Raw genomic sequence first — 12860 nt, forward strand, 5'->3', positions numbered from 1 at the left:
GAAGCTGTGGCGGAGTAGTGGGGGAGGAGCGAGGGTGGCACTGGCTGGGCAGGACGAAGCGGGGCGAGGCAGGGCGTGGCAGGGCAGGGCAAATCCTCTCCCAGGTTACTCGGAACATTTATTGACTTCCAGTAATCGATGAGCAGATCAAGGCCGGCTCACTACAGGCAAAAACCTTCCCCCTCAGCGAGAAAGACCGACAATAAACGGATATTAATGATTTTCCCACTACCATTTCTCTCTCTCTCTCTCTCTCTCTCTTTTGGATGGTAAACTGAAGAATTTTGAGCGTGTGTTGATTTTACGCAAGAAAGTATATTAGCGAGGGAATGGGGGACTGAAAGAAGTAAAGGAGTGTTGGAATGTGCGCTGGAGGAAGTGAAGGAGAGTGGAAGAGGGAAGGATTGGAGGATAATGGCAGAGAAAGGAGAGGGAGAGAGGAGAGACCATTTTCGTGTGACACTTTATCTCAATCCTCTAAGTGCACACAAACACACATGCACACACAAAAACAAACAAACACAAACAAACACAAATACAATCATAGCAACCCCCCCCCCCCTCCTTCAAAACAACACCGACAACTACCAAACCGAAGTCCCACAAAAACACACACAACCCTCACCAATGCAACGAAACCCTCCCTGCAAAACCCGTGCTCTGTGACGCTGGCCGCACCGTCTTCTATGATCACACTCTTTCCGCCGATCAATATGGTGGCCAGACCGAAGAGGAGGAGGAGGAGAAGGAGGAGGGCGTGTGAGGGTGACGAAGAGAGAGAGAGAAAGCAACAAGGAAGTCCCCACCCACATCCACACCCACGCCCAGCTTCCAGTTACTCTTCCTCTCACACTCTCTCCGTCTCTCATTCTCACTCTTCCTCATCCTTCTCTTCCTCACTCCTGCCTCCTCCTGATAGAGCACGAGGGATTAAGCGAGGTTGGGCTGGTGGCTGGGCGGTTGCGGGGAAGTGAGCGGTAGGAAGGGCGCCCCGCTATAGTCCCAGAGACGTCGCCACCGCGATTTCAAGTTTAAAGTAGTTTCCGCAGCTTGAGGGAGAGAGGAAAAGGAAGAATAATAGTTGAGAGAGAAGTTAAAGGTTGTTTTTTTCGCTAACTTTGCTTCCTTTCTCCCTCCTTTTCCATTCCTCCTGGGTTAAGCGATGGTCATTTGAGAGGGTCGAGGAAGAGAGGAAAAGAAAGGAAAGGGGAGAATAATAGATGAGAGAGAAAATTAAAGAAGGGTTGTTTTTTCTCGTACTCTGCTTCCTTTCTCCCTCCTGTTCCGTTTCTTCTCCTCTTCCTCTTTTGCTTCAATGAGTTAAGCGAGGGTCATTGGAAGGGGTTTGAGGGACAGAGGAAAAGGGAGAATGACATGTAGTTCAGAGAGAAACTTTGAGGTTGTTGTGTTTATATTTTATCCTGCTTCCTTTCTCCCTCCTGCTCCATTTCTCTTCCTCTTCCTCTTTTGCTTCCGTGGGTTAAGCGAGGGTCATTTGAAGAGCTTAAGGGAGAGAGGGAAAGGGAGAATACTAGTCGAAAGTTTGGGGTTGTTGTGTTTTATCTTATTCTGCTTCCTTTCTCCCTCCTGTTCCATTTCTCCTCCTCTTCCTCTTTTGCTTCAATGAGTTAAGCGAAGGTCATTTGAGGAGGCTAACTTCGGATGCCCCTGTCAGTCGAGGGTTAAAGTCTCGTGCAGAAGTTGGCTGAGAGATGGCAGATAATGTTTAGGTGAGCATCACTGAGGGGGCAGATTTTCAGGACTTCTCGAGACCCTGAAGAAAACATATGGAACTTTGCGACCAGACACGAATCGATCACATCAAAAGTAACAAAATAGTCATGGATCAAACACAGGAAGATGAAAGGTATTGCTCTGGGAAACGTTGTGGACAGTTTTACTCAAGACAACTACATGAACTCTATAATACATTCTTAGAGCGTGTATTAGACTACCTTCTCAAACACCGAAATCTAATACATCGAACTCTGCAACGGTGAACGAATTGGACAAGAAGAAAGTGACGAAGAGTATACAAATAAAATGAACGCATGAGTAATAGAACGAGGTAGGCGACATGGTGCAGCCCTCTCGAGCCATCAGCCACAACCATCACCGCTGACCGGCTCCCAAAAAACAAGAATAACGTGGTGGCCAAGGTGGACATGCAACAACACTTCCGGGCTGTCACAGGTGCTCTCCCCCTCCTCTCCTCCCTCCCCTACACGGAGCCCCAGGACCAATGAATGTGTTGAAACGAGTGTGCGGTCGTGTGAAAGTTTCCTCATGTTTAAATTTCCTTCCCATATATTGGTGTTTACATCAAAACCTTTTGCCACTGAAAAAGACATATATTACGCTTTGAACTCAATTCACCGGTCTTCGCACGCCTTAGGATGGACTGCAACCTCCCCACTCACATGCTCCCCTGCATTGCTAAAGTATCACCCCTCCTCTCCCCTAGTGTCAAGTGACCCTCCCTCTCGAGGACATCCTCCTCCAGTGAGCGCATTTCCGGGAGCCGCCGGTCCCCGCATGCAGGTGTCGGGGCCTCCCGTCAAGCCCGGCATTCCTCCTGGGCGCCGAGCGTCCGGAAGTGACCGACAGACTGATGATTTTCCTGACCGAGACCAAACTGATCGGAGGGCTGTGACTTACGTTTATACTTGTGACATTACATTTGTTGTTACACTGTGTATTGCAATGTTGTGCATGCTTATGAAATTTATAAGGCATACACAACGTTGTAATACATAGTTTTTGAATGATGTGTATGGAAGAGGTATTGTGTGTGTGAGCAAACCTCTTTTAAGAGCGTATGCTCACGTATCTCCCCACAGAGGGCTGTGTGCGTCTGTCCCCTCAGCTCATAGCTCATGGCCCGGCCCCCTAGAAAAGGGAGAAGTAGATAATGATACGCGGGGTGTTGCTTGTGACACGAACGTTCAAAACCAAGACAGGCTGCGACCTTTGCAGCGACACAGAAACCTCTGACTGGATGTACGGCGTGGATAAAATAAACACGGAACATAAAAAAAAAAAACATTACCACGATGGGCGTCGGTTTAAACTTCACCAGACTTCCGCCCAGACAACCTGAGTGAGCACAACACATCGACCTTTGCGACAACACGGGAATCGAATAAACCAAATGTCACGCACTGTTTGTTAATTGGGTCAGGTACACTTCAGATTACAGAGGAGAGAATGTTAGAATGCATTATAATCCTTATGCAATCCATCCCCTTTACTTCGGTCTTTGGATAATATTCTAAGATATTCCGGTGCCCAATCTCACATGTATGACAAGGCTTTCATAGGAGTTCTGAGCATTTCCAGGGGTAGGTTTATGACCCTGGTGGTAGACTAACCCTTCTTCCGTACCATAAACGTAAGAAAAATTCAAAATAACCTGATTGAGTCCCTTTTTTGGCATTTGGAAATAGTTGATGTGAGAGAAGGGGAAATGCGTCTGAGAATACCGACCTTTCTACCCTTCCTCTGCCCTGTTCCTCCACCTCTCTCAGACACCAAACTCCACGCACGACCCCATTTCGATAACATCCCACACGTGTGAAACAAGAACCCGCCGAGACCCAGCACGCGCGGAGGGTACGGAGCTTCGGAAGGCTTCACATGACACCTCCTCCTTCCCCTCCCCCTCCTCTTCCTCTCCCACTCCTCCTCCCTCATGGCAACACGCGGGATCGATAAATAAGAAAATTAGGTTATTACTGCCTAAATTAACCATTATGGGAGGGAAGACCATGACCTCGTGTGTGTGTGTGTGTGTGTGTGTGTGTGTGTGTGTGTGTGTGTGTGTGTGTGTGTGTGTGTGTGTGTGTGTGTCCCCAATATATTTTTTACCAGTTTCAAAGCCTGTGTGGGATTCAACAGTATATGGAACGATTTTTTTTTTTTTTAGCTCAAACATATCCTTATAGTGTGGAATGAAGTGTGTGTGTGTGTGTGTGTGTGTGTGTGTGTGTGTGTGTGTGTGTGTGTGTAAAGCCGATCCTGGGACCATTAGAGCTCGGCCTCCTCCAAGTTCACACCCACGCCGCCAAGCACGCGCCTTCATCCATCACGGGCCGCTGTCAGGCTGGGCCCCGACGAGGTCCTCAGGCCAGAGGGTCGAGTGTCTGTCCCGACGCCGCGCCAGGAACCATTGAGGCTGAACTGACTTTTTTATTTACCTTCCCTTTTTTTTTTTTTTTTTTTTTTTTTGACATTGAAGCTCAACTGACGATTTTTTCATCTCCCTTTTTGCATTGAGGTTGAACTGATATTTTTTTCCTCTCCCTTTTTGCATTGAAGCAGAACTGACTTTTTTTTTCCATGGGATTACGATCATTTGTGTAATACAATTTTTTTTCTTATGTAATCCTCACACAATTTTTAGAGGACAGGTGTGTTTGTATATATTTGATTAAGACTCTAAGCATGGATGCCAGTCTTTTAGGGGTTTACGTATGTTTACAGGGGGTGCTTAATGAATGGAACCAATTAAGTAGATGTACAGTCAATTCAAATTTACATAATGAAAATTGAATATCTGTCCCCGTAGTCTTAATCTTCCCTGCCCCGTGATACGTCTATTTGAAAAGATTTTTGTACACGCTGAAGGGACTTTTATGATCGATTTTATGGACCAGAAAGTAGTTTTTAAAAGTTCTGCCCAAAGAGGAAAAACACCCGTGAATACCAGACTAATCTCTTCTGTAGCCTTGGAAAAGAGTCGTTGAGTAATGTGGTCCCCTGCTCTCAGAAGTTCGCAATCTTTACCCACTCCTGAGAGGAAAGTTAGGCGCCAAGTTCCGATGCTCTAAACAGGTACTCCAAGCCTCTACACGATTTCCTACTGTTTTTGCAGCCGATAAGCAGCTCAAGGGCAAAAGCAAAAACTCAGAAACAAAACAGCCCGCTAAGACAGAGAGCTTTTAAGTTCTTTTTTTCTTATAGCTATGGTTATTTTTTCGGCTAAGGGGGCAGGTCAAGGGGTAAGATGAAGCAGAGAAAACCAAATGCAAAACGCTGCTCCCACACGAAAAAAAAGAAGACAGGAGAATATTCAAATGGAGTAGCCAATTTTGATAAGCGATTCCGTGTGGCTCCTTATTCTGTTGCTTTCGTCGTGCAGCATCCTCGTCCTAGGAAATGTAACAGAATTCCCGTGCCATCTGTATCATTGTATATTTATGGTGTAATAACACTTCGATGTTTATGACTTAGGATGCATACGAGAGTTGCGAATTTAAATGATCAAGAGAATATCTTTCCTATTTGGCACCATTGCTATATTTCAAGTTAAAGGAGTGCACTCAGATTCCCTCTCCTCTGTGCAAATACGCTATGGTCTGACAGCATTCCATCTCTCCATTCGCAAGGGGACTCAATTGTAACATTCAGGGTATATATGTGTATTTAATTTCCCTTTTCTCTATATAGTTATGGCTTTATAATATCCCCTAGTTCAATCGATGCTTATGAATAAAGGATGATGTATACGACCTCGTTGCCAGCCGGAAGCTCTTGTCAAGGAGAGCAACCCCTCGCGAGGTGACAAAACTGTAACATTTCACGAGGGCGAAGTGTATTCAAGTTTCCTTTCCTCAAATAAGAATAGTCTTATTGCCTTCCCTTCTCCCATTCCTTTCCTTCCCCTACCTGAATGCGTCCATCTCTTAAGAATACTTACACTGTCATCTTTGTAGGAGCAGCGAAATAGCGGGGTTTATTTATTTATTTATTTATTTATTTGTGTGTGTATCTATTTTCAACCTGAGCTGCCTCCTGTGCTGTAAAAATATCGGTGCATATGAATGATGATGCTTATGTGAGTTGGAAATTTGAAACTCGTGCCAATGGGAGCAATCCTACCTATCCTCAGGGTCGCCGGCCCGTGTATACAGACCGACTACACTCCCGTACTGACGACAGCACTGAACCAATCCCGGACGCTCCAATATTGCCTCGGTAAATAAGAGAGTGATGGCACGAGGCTCTTCAAAAACAAATAATCTATAACTTATTTCTCAGTATTTTATATCATGACAATGTGACTTAAGAAGCGTGAGGAATGAGAGATACATGAATATGGTATGGTATGGTATGGATTATGATGTTAATGATGATGATGATAAAGATGATAAGGATGATGATAATGAGATAATGATGATGATAATAATAATCCTGATGATGATAATAATGATAATAGGAATAAGAATAAAAATAAGAATACGAATAAAAATATATCTATCAAGATGTAGTAGTAGTAGTAGTAGCAGTAGCAGTAGTAGTAGTAGTAGTAGTAGTAGTAGTAGTAGTAATAGTAGTGGTAGTAAGGTCTGTCTGTTGTGTTAGCTGTCGAGTGGAACGAAGAAAAGGCGATGGTAATTGTGAATAATGGCAGTGGTGGTGGTGGTGGTGGTAGTGGTGGTGGTGGTGGTGATGGCGGTTGTCTAGACGCCCACACACTCCCTGGTGGGCGTGAGGCTGCGTGGGGCTGCGTGGTGCTCGTCGTCCTTGAGGGGAGCGGAAAACAAACACAAGCGGACGGGGCAATGATCACAAAAAGACGCACTTCGATGTCCTTATGGCGAGAGATTCTTTCACCCCCCCCCCCCTACACACACACACACACACACACACACACACACACACACACACACACACACACACACATCTGTCATCCTCCATATCCGCCACACCCAAAAAAAACACATCAATTCGTATTTTAATCACAACGAAAATATCAGTCCATTACCAAATAGCGCCACACTTGTATATTGAGGCAAAATTGATTAAGTAACCGGGCACACAAAGCAACAGGGAGGTGAGTGAGTGAGTGGTTGCTGTTTGTTTGTGCTGTTGGTGCTGTTTGTGACGAGCCGCTAACAAACATCGCCCACCATACAATGACTTTCAGGCCCACAAATTGCTGTCGTATAGAAACGGGTCATCACTCTGGTTAAAAGCTTTTCCTCTCTCTCTCCCTCTCTCCCGTACGCCCACCTGTCTGTCCTCTCTCTTCTGTTCTCTGTTTTCTCTTCCTGTTTGTCCCATTCCTTTCCTTTCCCTTCCCTTGTGTTTTATTTCCTTTCCTTCCGTTTTCTCTTCATCCTGTTCTCTCTACTTTGTTCCTTTCCCCTTTGTTTTCCTTCCCTTCTCTTGTCTTCTTTTCCTTTTCTTCTCTTCCCTTTCCTCACTCCCTGATCTCCCACCACCCAATAGTGTTATCTAGTTTGGTCCAGTCCTTTGCTTTTCCTTCCCTTTCCCTTCCGTTGCCTGTATTCAAGTAATTTCCTATCCTTCCCTTTTTTCTTCCTCTGTTCTCCCTCCTCCCTTCCCATTTCCTATTGTTCGTTTTCCCATCTTCACATTCTCTCAATTACCTTCCTTCTATTCCTTTTCCTTCCATCGCTTTGTTTTCTCTTTTCTTTCCTTCATTCGTGTTTTCCTTCCTCTCATTCCCTTCCACCCCGTTTCACTCCACTTCCTTGACCTTTATTTCTTTTTCCTCCTCTTGGTGTTGTTTTAGTTTCCTTTTTCCTTTCCATTCCTTAAAATCCTTTCCCCACTTCCCTCGTCGCTTCGGTTTTCTTTCGCTCTTAACAATTAATCATCTTTGCCCGACATTTTTCTTCTCTCTCTCTCCTCCATTTGGTCATTTTTTCCCAGCTCTTCGTCTCCCTTATTCTTTCTCTTTCTCCTATTTCTCTTCCTGACCACACGAGCAATCCTTCTCTTTCTTTCTTTCTTTCTCCTTTTTTTTTCACGTATCATATCTCATACACTCTCTGCTTTATCTTTCTCAATTTTCTATCTGTCTATTTATCTATCTATCTATCTATCTATCTATCTGTGTATCTGAGTGTCTATCTGTCTGTCTCTCTATCTGGCTGAGCTCTTTTCGCAACCTGTTTCAGCATTCACACCCCTCCGTTGTTGTTGTTTTTCTTCTTTTCATTCTATTTCCTTCTCGCCTCAGCATTTCCCAACACCAGGGGAACCACCACCACCACCACCACCACAGACTCCCTCCACCACCACCACCAACACCAACAGTAACAACAACAACAGCACTTCCGTTACAATTATACTATCACTACCGTCACCTCTACCACTCCAACAACAGAAACAACAACACCCCTACTCCTACCAACATCACTAAGACCACCATCACTATGACCATTAATATTTTTTTTATATATGTTTTTGGACCCTTCATGGTTGACTGGTTGTGGTGAATCTTCCCCACTTCATCTTTATATCTCTCTGGAATAGTGCTGTTGTTGTTGTGGTCACGTACGGCTGCGGTGTTTCCCTGCAGTATAGGTACAAGAACGTCGTACCCACTGTTGCCAGATTATCGTACTCAGAGCATAGTATTTACCGGTTTCTGACGCCTAACTATTGCCAAGAAACATCAGGATATAATTCTTTTAACGATAACTATAAATGAGTTTCGTTATTGGAGCCCAGAAGACAGTTTTGGGGTAGGAAGTCGGGAAATATATGCAATTGAGTACGATAGTCTAGCAACGTTGGTCGTACCGCCGTATCGAGACACTCTCCTCCCGAAATTGACCTCTCTTTTGGCCACCCCTCTGAGCTCTTTTTTTATAGGGGCAATGTTTAGTGGGCTTTTTCCTTTATCATGACACCTCTCCTCCCGAAATTGACCTCTCTTTTTGGACACTCCTTTGATCTCTATCCAGGACCAGTGAGTAGCGGGCTTTTTTTATGTATATTTTAATTTTTCTTTACGCCCTTGAGCTGTCTCCTTAGCTGTAAAAAAAAATATATATCTCTTTGCCTTTGAGCTGCTTTCTTGACCGTAAAAAATTAAAAAAAATGCTCTTGTTAAAACTCCTGCCCCTGACTGTCCCATCTCATCGCCACCTTCAGCTTGTGAGGCGAATAAAAAGATTAAAAAAAACGACCTAGATAGCTTGAAAACGTTTACCAGAATCACACCCATATTATGCGACGCCCAAGTCAGAACACGATATACGAGGTTACTCTAGACTGTAACCGGTATATGTGTGTGTGTGTGTGTGTGTGTGTGTGTGTGTGTGTGTGTGTGTATCCTCTTATGGGTGCAAAAAAAAAAAAAAAGTCAAATAAGCAGAGCAATTTTTGTCCCTCGGCGAGAGTAATAATTGCCTAAGGGGCGTGAAATTGGCTATCATGCTTTATAAAGAGATTAAAGGGGGGCGAGGGAGGGGGGGGGCGAGGGAGGGGGGGGGGGGCGAGGATTCCCTTTGTTAAATTGCCTTTCACTTTAGGGGGAGACGCATAGACGAGCTGGAAAGGATAAACACGAGGCTGTCTGTCTGTTTGCTGTCTCTCTCTCTCTCTCTCTCTCTCTCTCTCTCTCTCTCTCTCTCTCTCTCTCTCTCTCTCTCTCTCGTGTACTTCCAGCCATTCAACGTCGCCGAGGAAGACTTTTTGGCTTTATGGAGGAGTGATGGGATTAATTTGGGACCTAAGGAGAGGTTTAAAGGGAGAATTATGAGAGAGAGAGAGAGAGAGAGAGAGAGAGAGAGAGAGAGAGAGAGAGAGAGAGAGAGAGAGAGAGAGAGAGAGAGAGAGAGAGAGAGAGAGAGAGAGAGAGAGAGAGAGAGAGAGAGAGAAGGGGGAGGGGTGGAGGGGCAAGGTGAGAGGAATAGAGAGAAAGAAAGAAGAATAGGAAAAAGAAACAAATAAAAAGAGGAAGAAAGAAAGAGAAAGAAAGATGAACGAGGGAGGGGAGAGAGAAAGAAAGAGAAAAAGAAAAGAGAGAATGAGACAGACAGACAGGAAACAGATGGACACACAGACAGACAGACAGACAGACAGGAAGAAAATAAAACAGATAAAAAAAGAAACAAAAAGAAGAGAGAGAGAGAGAGAGAGAGAGAGAGAGAGAGAGAGAGAGAGAGAGAGAGAGAGAGAGAGAGAGAGAGAGAGAGAGAGAGAGAGAGAGAGAGAGAGAGACTGACAGTATACAATGACCGTCAAAAAGCCCTATAGGTGAACGCGCTTATAATGAACACTTCCGCCACTACAATAGCAGCGAATGACGTTATGGCTTGACGGCTGAAATAGAATGCAAAATAATAACAACACTGACCAAAGAAAAATCTAAAACCAGAGTGAAATTTGGCTTTGGAAACAGATACAACACAGATGACAACACTAGGGAGGGGAGAGGGGAGGGGGATGGGAGAGGGGGAAGGGGGAGAAGAGGGAGGTGGGAGGAATGAGGATAAGAGGGATGTGGTGAAGGGGAGTGAGGGGGGAGGGGAGAAAATATGATGGGAAAGGGGAAGAGGAGGAGGAGGAGGAGGAGGGGGAGATGAAGCAAAGGGGAGGAGGGGAGAAGGAGTGAGGGGTAAGGTGAGAGAGAGAGAGAGAGAGAGAGAGAGAGAGAGAGAGAGAGAGAGAGAGAGAGAGAGAGAGAGAGAGAGAGCAAACACACAAACAAACAGCGTTGAAGGCAGACAAGGGAAGGCTTTAATTAAATGTCCCGTTGTCAATCATCTCCCTCATCATCATCATCATCATCATCATCATCATCATCATCAAAGGCATTTAGAGGGTGTCGAGGTGATTAGTGAGTGAATGTGTGTGTGTGTGTCTGTGTGTGTGTGTGTGTGTGTGTGTGTGTGTGTGTGTGTGTGTGTGTGTGTGTGTGTGTGTGTGTGTCTGTGTGTATGTGTGTGTGTGTGTGTAACCTTTTATCCGCGTTATTCTGTTCTTTTCTTCAATATTATTTTTTTCAGGATATTATTTTTTTTTGTTCCTCTTCCTTTTCTTCTCTTGCTTCTTTTGTAGGCTTTATTTTCTTCTTCTTCCTCCTTTTTCTCCCTTTTATTTATTTATTTCTTCTTTTTCTTCCTTTCCTTTTTTGTTTTTTTCTGGTTCCATTTTCTTTTTCTTTCTTTTTCTTTCTCTTTTTCTTCTTCAGCATCATTTTCTCCTTTTCTTCTTCGGCTTATTTCCCTCTTTTCCTTCCTTCTCTTTAGCAACACCTGCCGCCACAATATTACCACCGTTCCCAATACACACACACACACACACACACACACACACACACACGCACCTCGCCGAACACCTCCTTCTTTAAGTCACTCTCCGCTGGCTGACGTAAACGTGTGTCGTGCCCGAGGGGACTCACACACACGCCGGCCGTACTTTTAAAATAATCTTCGGAGGCGATCGGAGAATAGAGAGCCAAGAGGCGGACGCGTTCAGGATCAGACGCTCGTATATCGCAGGAGTTTTAAAGTTAAGAAGTGAATACAAATTGAGGAGGAGGAGGAGGAGGAAAACATTTGTATCTGGTTTACGAGTTCGGAATTTATAATGGTAATGTTATTTGGCTTGACTTACTTTTGATGCATGTGTGTGGGGAGGGCGGAGTCGTGTATGTGGAGGGAAGGTGTGTGTGTGTGTGTGTGTGTGTGTGTGTGAACTTGAAGCACTTCACTACATTCGAATCACCACCACCTCTTCCATCACCTTTTACCTCTTACCACCAACACCATCTCAACCACCACCATCACCTTCACCACCACCACCACCTTCACCATCCACACCATAACCACAGCCTCACCAACAATAACATCACCGTAATACTAATAATAACTGTATATATTTAGAATTCCATGGTTAGTGATTCCTATTTCACAGGTATATCTTTTTTTTTTTTCTAATACCCTTCACACACCAATAGCGTGACTGTTAAATGCAGTGACAGTCTATGATACTACATGAAACCGCCCAAGAAGTTATTGAATTACGCCAAACATTTACTTGGTACTAAATCACGGAGCGCTACCAGATGGCGTGGCGGTTCAGTTCGGCCTGCCCCTAGTATATAAAGGCTTAGACAGTTTAGACATCTTATACTTCTCTCAGCCAGTTACTGTCCCTCTTCACGTCCCTGTAGTACCCTTGACCTCTACTTATTTTTTTGGTTGACAGCTTTAACCTATGTTTATAACTATGGGGTCGCTGTTTGGGGTTATGGGTTAGGGAAAAAGAAAAAGAAAAAACAAGAGAATTATGAAGAAAAAGTTAGATCATACTGACAACACACACAAACAACAACAAACAACCAGTCAACCAACCAACCAAACAACCAAATAAAAAAGCATATACCTACGTGAAAGTGTTATTATTAAAGACTGGAGAAAATGCATGAAAAGAGGAAACCGCAAGAGCAAGGAGGAGAAAGTGTTTTATGAAAGCCTCCATAAGACACTCAGACGCAGACTAAATGTGTGTGTGTGTGTGTGTGTGTGTGTGTGTGTGTGTGTGTGTGTGTGTTGTACGACTCCTGAAAAATTGATAACTTGCCAGCATGCGCATATTCCCTTCCCCTCCACCCCAGCCACCACCACCATCACTACCACCACCACCACCACCAATACTGCTACTACCACCTCCACCACCACCAAGGTCATTGTACATTCGGGTCACAGATCGACCTGATGATCCCAGTGGTGGTGGTGGTGGTATTATGTAAAGGCGATGGTGATGGTGGTGGTGGTTTTGGTGGTAAAAAATGGCTATAGTGTTACATAATGTTATCGTGGTGGTGTTGGTAACCCTGACGGAAGGGACGGTGGGGCAAACAGTGAACGTGATCGTGATGGTGATGGTGGTGGTGATGCTGGTGACAGTGATGACAGTAACTTAATTAATGGGGAGGGAAAGTGGGCGAAGGGGTACCAGAGTGTTGCTGATTGGACTGGTGGTGGTGGTGGTGGTAGTGATGAGGAAGGCTGACGTGATGGTGATTGCGGTGGTGATTGTGGTGGCGTATTGGTGGTGGCTCCAGTTTATTGCGGTACTGCTAACGTAACTCC

Source organism: Eriocheir sinensis, chromosome 27 (genome assembly GCF_024679095.1).
Source record: "Eriocheir sinensis breed Jianghai 21 chromosome 27, ASM2467909v1, whole genome shotgun sequence".
NCBI classification, from domain to species: Eukaryota; Metazoa; Arthropoda; class Malacostraca; order Decapoda; family Varunidae; genus Eriocheir; species Eriocheir sinensis.